Here is an 8918-nt window from a genome sequence, read left to right as displayed (position 1 = left end):
ATGAAAATTTTAGTAAGTATAGGAGGTGCCACGCCCTCTTTTCCAGCACTGCCCATTTTTCTCTATGCCTATAACCTTCCCGCGGAAAAAGCAAACAAGTATGCAAAGTTTCGTGCGATTCCGTGCCGCGGCTCAGAAGTTATAAGGTAATAAGCAAACAGACATTCACATTTATATATATAGGTGAATTCAAGTTTGCCTGCCAATTCTTATGGTCTTAAAGTTATTCCAGCCTATGTTGAAAGTGCATTGTTGCAAGTATAAGTCAACATACATACATACATGGTGTCTGTGAGTGCGGGCGCGGGGTCGAAAACGTATATCGTTAAAATGCCATGGCGTATGAGTTATCTATCAACATCAATATTTAGTCCGGTTATGCTTCCAAGCTTGTGCTCTTTCACCTCGGTTTGTTCTTTATTTGCAGATTTTTGCGAATAGTTGAAAATTCGTAACAAACTTTTACGGAAATAAAAACAGTATTGCTTTTGTTTACGTAATTAAGTAAATACAAGGAGAGAAATTCAGCAGGCATTTCGGGAGGGGTTTGAACCCCCAAAACCCCTACCTGCGTTCGCCCCTGGTTACAATGCAAGCTATCGTAAACATCGAATGGGATGACTATCGATAGTTTTACAGCTCTAATAATCTGGCTCCCAAAGCACTGTCGATGAATTAAATCTTCTAGAAATATCTTTACTTGCGTATGTATATACTAGCAATCGTTTTGTTGCTGGGTTACTTTTGTGGCCGGCAGTAGTTTGTTTCATTTCTAGCTGTGTTGTGTTTGTTGTTGCATTCAGTTAAAACTTTTCAGCTTTCCACACAAAACGCAACCGTCGCAATACCATTCGCAATTGGGTAATCTCAAACTGATTTACGACAGATATCTTTTTATATACCGAAAAGTTAAAAGTTAATTTATTTTAGAAAATTGCAAACATTCGCTGTCAATGAGTTTAGTATGTATGTATGTATGTAGATGCAGATGCAAAGCATAATACACTCGTATCGCAGTGGCAAAGATATTCAGGTGTATTTCGCAGCAAGTGACGCGTGGCTGACTGAAGGAGTATCAAAAGAAAAACTGATTTGGGTACAGAAATTTTTGTTGAAAGAAGTTGTTTAGCGGGTTCTACACTTGAGTGCGCGAAAAGGTCGAAATGTCATTACCAGTAAAGTGGAGAGTAGCAGAGAGAATAATTAGAAAAAAAATGCACTAACTGAAGGAGGGAAAATCTAATATGCAGGATCAATAAAAAGTTTGAGTAGTAGAAGTTGACAGTGAAGCGTACTGATTTGATGCATAGAAGCATGCAGAGTAATAAACTCGAAAGTAAGGTGTTGAAAAGGATATTTGATGCGTTATCCAATTAAGCTCATATACTCTTTACATTTTGGTCCTTTTTAAGTAGTCTTTTCTTACATTTGTGCTTAAAACATTTCTTATGTCTGCCTTTGACTGTGCTTGTTTGTTTTTGTTTTTGTTGGTTTTTTTGTTGATACAATTTCGATAATTAAATTTAATGGGTAGCAAAAGGCAAAATGCAAAAAAAAATCTAATCAAAGCTTCTTTCGGCGTTTATGTAAATTGGCACAATAACAACAACAAAAAATTTAACGAAAGGATTTATCATGTTACGTATGCAGAGCAACAGAATAACCATCCGAAGAGCGAACCTGAATCCCTGATTAAATGAATGGGTGAGTGTCGCTTTTATCTGCCGCTTGGAGGAGCTGAAATAGCTGATGCACCCATTGATAAATGCTGAATGTCATTTAATCTCAGTACTTTTCCTTAATTTTCTTCTTCATCTTATACCTTTCCTTTTTTTCTTTTCTTTTTTTCTCTCTCCAGCTCCTCCTCTATCAAAGTTCATCTTGTAAATTAAAATGGATGTAGAACAATTTATTAACGAAGTGCTATAAAGCTGAAGTTCCTTGAATGTTTTTGTTGTACGCAGAAAGATTTACTGGCACGCCAGTACTAATTTGGCGTCGGGTCATTGTTGTTAGCCGCCCATTCATTTAGGCTTTCAGTCAATAGGGCATTCGGCCATTCACACACTCACTCTTCCGGTAACAATTCGTACAGCTCTAGTTACTTGCCATGTCTCGTTTCAAAGGAGCTAAATTAAAATATATATTTTGATTTAATTACAGTTGAAAGCTTAATTGAAATGAAGGCTTCCCAACGTTAACAGCAATATCGAAAGCAACCTTTTAAGAGCGAAGGAACGGAGTGGTTTGCGGGGCGGCTGCGTGAAGACGTCAGTGACAATTAATGCACGGAATATTTTCAGTTGTGGAAAAAGGTATGTGTTTGTCTTAGTCGCTTTTTGTTTATTCATTTTTACTACTTTGTGTTCATAAATCAGTATATATTTATTAAGTAGTTTCTAATACAAAAATTTCTCCATGAAGCCTATTTAATTATTTAATGTCAAACAAGCTTTTCTTATATAATATCCCAACGGTTTTTTACCCTCCATTCCCGCCCATCCGCACGAGGGGCGCAGTCCGCATGACGTACGGAACCAATACGTCATTCAAAGAAAATCTGGTTACTATGCATTTCACCACCGGAAGCATACTATATTTGGGTCAGTCAAGACCGCTGCACTACCTTAAGTGGCTTGATGGAAAACCCTTACGTTCCCTGATGATGATCTCCAACAAAAATCTTGAAACCGGCTCCCAATTTCGATAAATGCTGATGTGGCCCAGGGTTCGAAGAAAGATCATGGTGGCGTTTATACTGAGGTCTAATAAAAGCTCTGCAAAGAAAAACCAAATAAAAATGTAAAACGACTGGTAGAAAAGAACTAGTATGTTAACTGATATGAACTGATGTGACAACCTACCAGTTCGACAATTTCGAACAACTTGAGTTTATGTGATAAGCGATATCTGTCTTTCAATTGTCAAAGCCAAAACGAAAACGTTCACTTCGCAAATGTTATTCCTGAGCGGGAAAAGACTCAAAAATATAGAAACTTTAATACTTTTTTCATATTTTTTCTATTAGGTAAAAATTTATCTTTTTTCTTTGTGTGCTATATAATCTTCAGAAAACATCGCATAAATTGTTCCCTTTCCAGTAATGGATATTTCTCAACAATTTTAATGAATGTTTGATTTACATATGTATGTGTTCTTACGCTGCACAGTGTTTCAACTTTATGGAGGTAGGTGGAAAAGTCATGGTGACAGTTTTTAACTAAACTAGTTTTTAATTTTCTTTGGAAAAAAGATCGCGATTTGCCGTTGCCCAGTAACATATGTGGACTTTTTCTTGTTTAACTACAATCAATCAAAATTTAAACAAAGTAACTTCTTCGATCTAATCCGTACTTAATCTTTCTAGGGCAGTCATAATTTATAAGTTTACAATTTTCCCTACACAATGACTTCAAATAATCCACAATAATTACGTTCCAAGACACATTATTGCTAAAAAAGCAATAAAAGTTACCAGCTCCGGTTTTCTAACAAACGACTCAATTGCGGTCCTGACGGATTGGTAATAAGTAAACATAAGTCAATTATAAATATGAATGGTAATTTATCATATATTTTGAGTTGTGTTGTTATTGCAGAGAACCATAAATTGGTTGAGCTATATTGACAAAAAATGCATTTTTGCCCAAAACAAAAATATATCGAGGGCTTATATTCAACACCCTCTATCTGCAATTTTCACAAAAACTACTTTGTGATGTTAGAACCCATCAGGGACTTAATAGTAAATTCTTCTTTCAAGCGTTGTTCAAGCGTTATCACAGATGACAGTTAAGTCTTAGGTGCATTTTTATATCAGAATCTCATTTTTGTGAAAAGTGCAGATTGAGGGTATTGAATATAAGCTCTCGATATTTTATTAAAGTAGTAATAAAAAACTGTTTGTATGTAACAAAGCACGTTATTATTGCAAAAAAATTCATTGCTGATAAGTTTGACAAGAACTTTAAAAATGTTGCTGATGTGAGGAAACGTGTGAAATCTGTTTGATTTAAATTCTTGCAAATGGCATATTGGGTCTCACTTCCTTAGAGCACCTAATTATTTTGAAGGAATAGAATGATTTGCAAGAATGTCACCCAAAGTTTCTAGGGCTATAACTTTCGGAGCAGACGTATTTGATGTTGATGAACTTCTCCTATAACAATTTTAATGTAAGCATGTAATATTGTAAGACAAGTTACTAAATAATAATTCTTTTTTTTAAGTCCATAAATGAATTTTTGGTAAATATGCCAGGTTCATAGATGTGTATGTACTAAGGATGTTAACCCGGTCTTTTTTAACTCCCGAAAATCCCGGGATTATTTGCCTAAAATTATTTAACGCGTATAAATTTAATTACTGTCTTTTGTTTTGCTATTTACTAATGAAATCATTCTGTTTAAATGAAAAGGTAGGTTTTTAACCCATTTATTTATTATATGGTAGGAGAGCATCTCAACCAATATTGATGCAGTTTTTACAAGTTAAGTTGTTAAAAAATAATGATTATCAAATCAACATCCCTAGTATGTACATATTAGTACATATGTGTTTATGTGTTTACTTCATAGAGCATCTAATTCAGGTTTTCAGGATTTCAATAGCATGCAAATTTTTTGTATATGCCTTTAGTCCTCTTAAACTCGTAACAGGTGTAATTTCAGCCAGTACATGCACTTATCTCTACATACATATGTACATATGTCCATGTGAAACTTAATACCATTGGCTTCAACAACAACAATTAAGCAGATTTTTCGCAAGCTGTTCCTGAAAAAAAAATCCTACTAATGCACGAGAGCACATTTTCGAAGGATAAAATGAATACGGAGGTATAGAAAGGCACGACGTAGAATATGAAATTAAAGCTTGGATATACGTACATATGTACGTATATACATATGTATGTATTTTTGTAAGCCACATTCGAAAGCGAACAAAATTGAAAACGTAAACTTTCACCTGAGCATAGTGCGACGACGACTCTTATAATTTGTAACTTTCAAATGCACATTCAAATGTATTTTTTCGAGTACCCTTATACCAGTTTTTTAAACTACTTTTCGGTGCATTTTTTTAACCATATGGCGTATGCCTTTATTCAAAAAAAATTGGTTGATATGTACATATGTAGTGTGTGCACTTATGTTCGCTTGACATGCAAGTACGGTGCATGTATGTGTGTATAGGTGATATGAGATTACATGTATGTACATATGGATGTATGTGCATAATTGCACTTGCAAGCACCCCTGCGGCAAATATATAAGTTAACTCGAAGTTGATTATAAAAAAAACTAAAGGTCACTATTATCTGTATATTTTCTTTGAGGAAAACTAACTATATTTCTATGGCGATGGCCGCGAAATAGTCAAGGTTGGTTACCTCTGCATTTGATGTCAACTAACTTGTAACTAATGCCATTTGGACATAAAATATCAACAAAAACAAATTTTTTTTTGTTTATTTTTACTTTTTTATTTATTTACTTTATTTAATAACATTTCATATTTGTTTACATATTCTGCTGTAGGTGGTCCCATATTCGAACTCTGTCAGACATAACTTCAAAATGATAATATAAAATGTCGATCTTCCTTTTATTTGACCTCAATTCGAAAAAGTATTTATGAAGTGCAGAAAGAAAGTGTATTCAAAGTAAAATTTGTTGTTTATAGAAAACAATATCCTGATTATGCCTGCATTACCTTCAACTAGTTTCAAGTTAGCTTTTTGTAGGTAACTACAAGTTATATATATTACAAAAACTAACTCCAAATTGATAATTTTTTTCTGGAGGGACATATATGTATATACACATACATACATATGTACATTTGCATCTACGTAAGTATGCAGCAGGAGTCATGCTGCACTGCTGCTTCTAGCCAAAACAATCGGAACAGCCAGAAACAATAGCAACGAAGTCAACCAACTAGAATAACTCAACGACCACACTCCATCTCAACAGCCGATACCCCGTCAGCAACCCCACTCTTGGCGCGAGCAGCGAGCCGAAACACAAGTGTTCGACACTTCACACTTGTTTCCCAAATGAATGAATATGCATTGGGCTGTTATTGTGGCAGCAATGGCAAATTCGATTCTGAGTGATGGCAAAAAATGTTTTCCATTTGCCAGCAAATTTCGAGTTTAAAATTCATTGGATTTTTAATGAGATAGCAAAGATTTCGATAGCTCTGACTGAGATTTTCTATAATTAGAAAGTAAAGCATATGTATATGTAAGTGCGATGGCTTCACCAATTTGCTATTAGAATTACATTTTGGCAGATGATTCCGGTTGCAGAAGTCTATGCATATGACCAAATACCATCGTTTTGCGTGCGGTTCAAGCAGCTTACGACTTCCGGTATTTAAACAAAGTTGAACGCCAATAATAATGTCAGCCTGGAAATCCAACGGCAAATAATTCTTTCCAACAAGTGCTACTATGGACTGAGGAGAGAATTGAGAAATAAAATCCTTTCTCGTCGTACAAAAATCACACTTAATATTTCACTCATAATGGACGTTCTAGCGTATGCTGAACAGCTGGAAATTTTTCGAAAGTCGCAAGAAAACCATATATATAAAGTCTTTCATGGTTTTACCTCTCGAAACTTATTGGGGCATATTCCTAGTCGAAATAAAATGGACTAGTTATAGCTTTCTGACATAATTTTCAATGGCCTCTGTCAAAAAAGCTGCACCTAACATTAGACTCGACATTACTTCATCAATGAGTATGCGCCATTATTTTTAATAAATTGCTAATGGAGATAATTTTCCGCCAAAAAAAAGTTCTCTTAAAATAAAAACCTATTGATGAGGGATATATTAAAAATACGCAGTACACACTAGCACACCCTGTATTTCTGCCAAATACAGTTATTAGAGAAAATATGGTTTTGTTTAGTTTACAATTTCACCCCAAAGGTATACATTTATGTACATTACCGAGGAAACGTCGATGTTTTGCTTTGAAAACATCGACAGTCCCAAACATCGATTGTTTTGCTTTGAAAACATCGACAGTCGCAAACATCGATTGTTTTCTAGCTCTAATGAAGAGACCAGCAGTGGCATTCTGACAATCCCTACGCTAAATTTCCATAGCTAAAATTCTCTAAATTGAGGTCCAAAAGTATGCAACATGCAAAAGTAACAGAAGTAAAATGTAACCTGCCAAATCTGGCAGTATGTAGGGATTTTCACTAGATGTTGGATATTGTTAAGCGCCTGCTATTCTTTTGGAGATTTTTAGCGATCAAAATTGGCGATAGCGAATGCTGGAATGCGACTGCAGGTGGATAAGGACTTGGCTTCACTACGCAGAAGAGGAACGACTGGCATAGTTTGTTGGACTCGGGTAATTCATGCCGAACTATAGGTTCACAAAGTAAATAAGTCCGTATACGCAGTGGGAGTCATCGCGCACGTAGGAGTGCTTTAAAATCTGCATACATATAATAGCGAGTAAACGTAGACTTACAAGAATCCCAAGATTACCAAAATGTGGCTTACACTTAAAATGTGGCCATACTTGTATCGGATCAACTTCTTTGCGTTATATGAGAAATTGAGGCGGGCGCTGTCAATTGTTTTTATACAGGACTATTCTGGTAACTGTCTTTCAACTCACCACAGTCTTTCGTAAGACTATCGTCGATTCCGGCAACTATCTTGAAGTCTCTTTTCTGTCATCCGAAAGACTAATTGCAAGATCTGCTATCGAGGAGGTCTAAGGGCCGGTTGTTCAATGTCTGATTAGCACAAATCGGAGGTAGAAGCTCCGGTTAAGCACAACTACTGCTTTATCGATCACATGTTACATGCATGATGTCGAAATCGTCGATAATGTAGTGGTAGAGATAACCAGACATTGAACAACCGGCCCTTAGCGTTATTCTGTTTATCTTTTAGCAATAAGTTTTCTAAAAATGAAATAAAATAATAGTTTAAAAAAACTTAACACCACGCTTTTGTTGCAACAAGAACCAAAAAGTATAAAATAATTTATAGATATAGCGATTAAGAAGAATAGGAAGTTCCCTAACTTGATTTAATTTTACTTTTTAAACTAGGTTAAAATGGGATTAAAGTGATTGGCCCGTAGTCATAGTCAAAATAATATCGACTGTAAAGTTAGTTGCAGCTTTCTTGACAGATATCCCATTGGAAATTATGTTGATTTGTGTTATGTGTTATGTTGTTTGGTTGTTGTTTGAACCAAATCGGATCATAAATACGGGTTTTCCAAATATCACGACTCCTGCGCCGTCTCTCGGCAAAATTTTTTGTGGAGATATTTCTTTTCATGCTAGTAATACATATACATTCCAAATATGAACGCAATTGGACAAAAAGTGCCGGTTTTACAATTATTTCGACTCCTGCGCCACCTAGCGGATTGATTCGTTTTTGATCTTGCATTGTTATCGGGTTCTGAGCTAATTGACAAATACATAGTTTAGGAAGAGCATGCCTGAAACTGTACAAGAAAGCAAATGCATGTATAGAATTGAGAATAACAACCACGCTGGCAAGTTTAAATAGCGGCAATTCAGCTGCATTTGATAGCAGTAGGTTAAATAAGGAAAATTAATTAACAACACGAGTTTACGGGGTGTGTATAGCTTAATGGTTAACGCTTCTGACTTTGTACATCGATTAAGCAGGTTCGATCCCTGCTGGAGTCTAAAAAAAGAAATCTGATGAGGAGATGTGGTGATCTCCGAAATAGCTGCTATAACTTCTACCGCTTATACTTTGTTGCTTTTTCCAAATACACACAAATACATACAAATAGGGTTACCAGATTTCTTATGCGCGAAATCAGTACGTTGGACTTTTTCATGCTAAAAATATCAGTACTTTTCAGTATATTTCGACGTGAAATACGTCTTGCG

General features: G+C 35.4%; 1 long non-coding RNA gene across 1 annotated transcript; it reads left to right on the top strand.

Annotated features, from left to right (window-relative positions):
- Window positions 1-1533: 1533 nt before the first annotated feature.
- LOC118735352 lies at window positions 1534-2900 on the top strand. Its single transcript, XR_004992592.1, has 4 exons — window positions 1534-1704; window positions 1859-2079; window positions 2164-2315; window positions 2556-2900. It is a non-coding gene; the product is annotated as an uncharacterized LOC118735352 (long non-coding RNA).
- The last annotated feature ends 6018 nt before the right edge of the window (window positions 2901-8918 follow it).

The sequence above is a fragment of the Rhagoletis pomonella genome, unplaced genomic scaffold, assembly GCF_013731165.1.
Source record: "Rhagoletis pomonella isolate Grant_MI unplaced genomic scaffold, Rhpom_1.0 Rhpom_scaffold_00003, whole genome shotgun sequence".
NCBI classification, from domain to species: domain Eukaryota; kingdom Metazoa; phylum Arthropoda; class Insecta; order Diptera; family Tephritidae; genus Rhagoletis; species Rhagoletis pomonella.
This window is presented reverse-complemented; position numbering and strand designations above follow the sequence as displayed.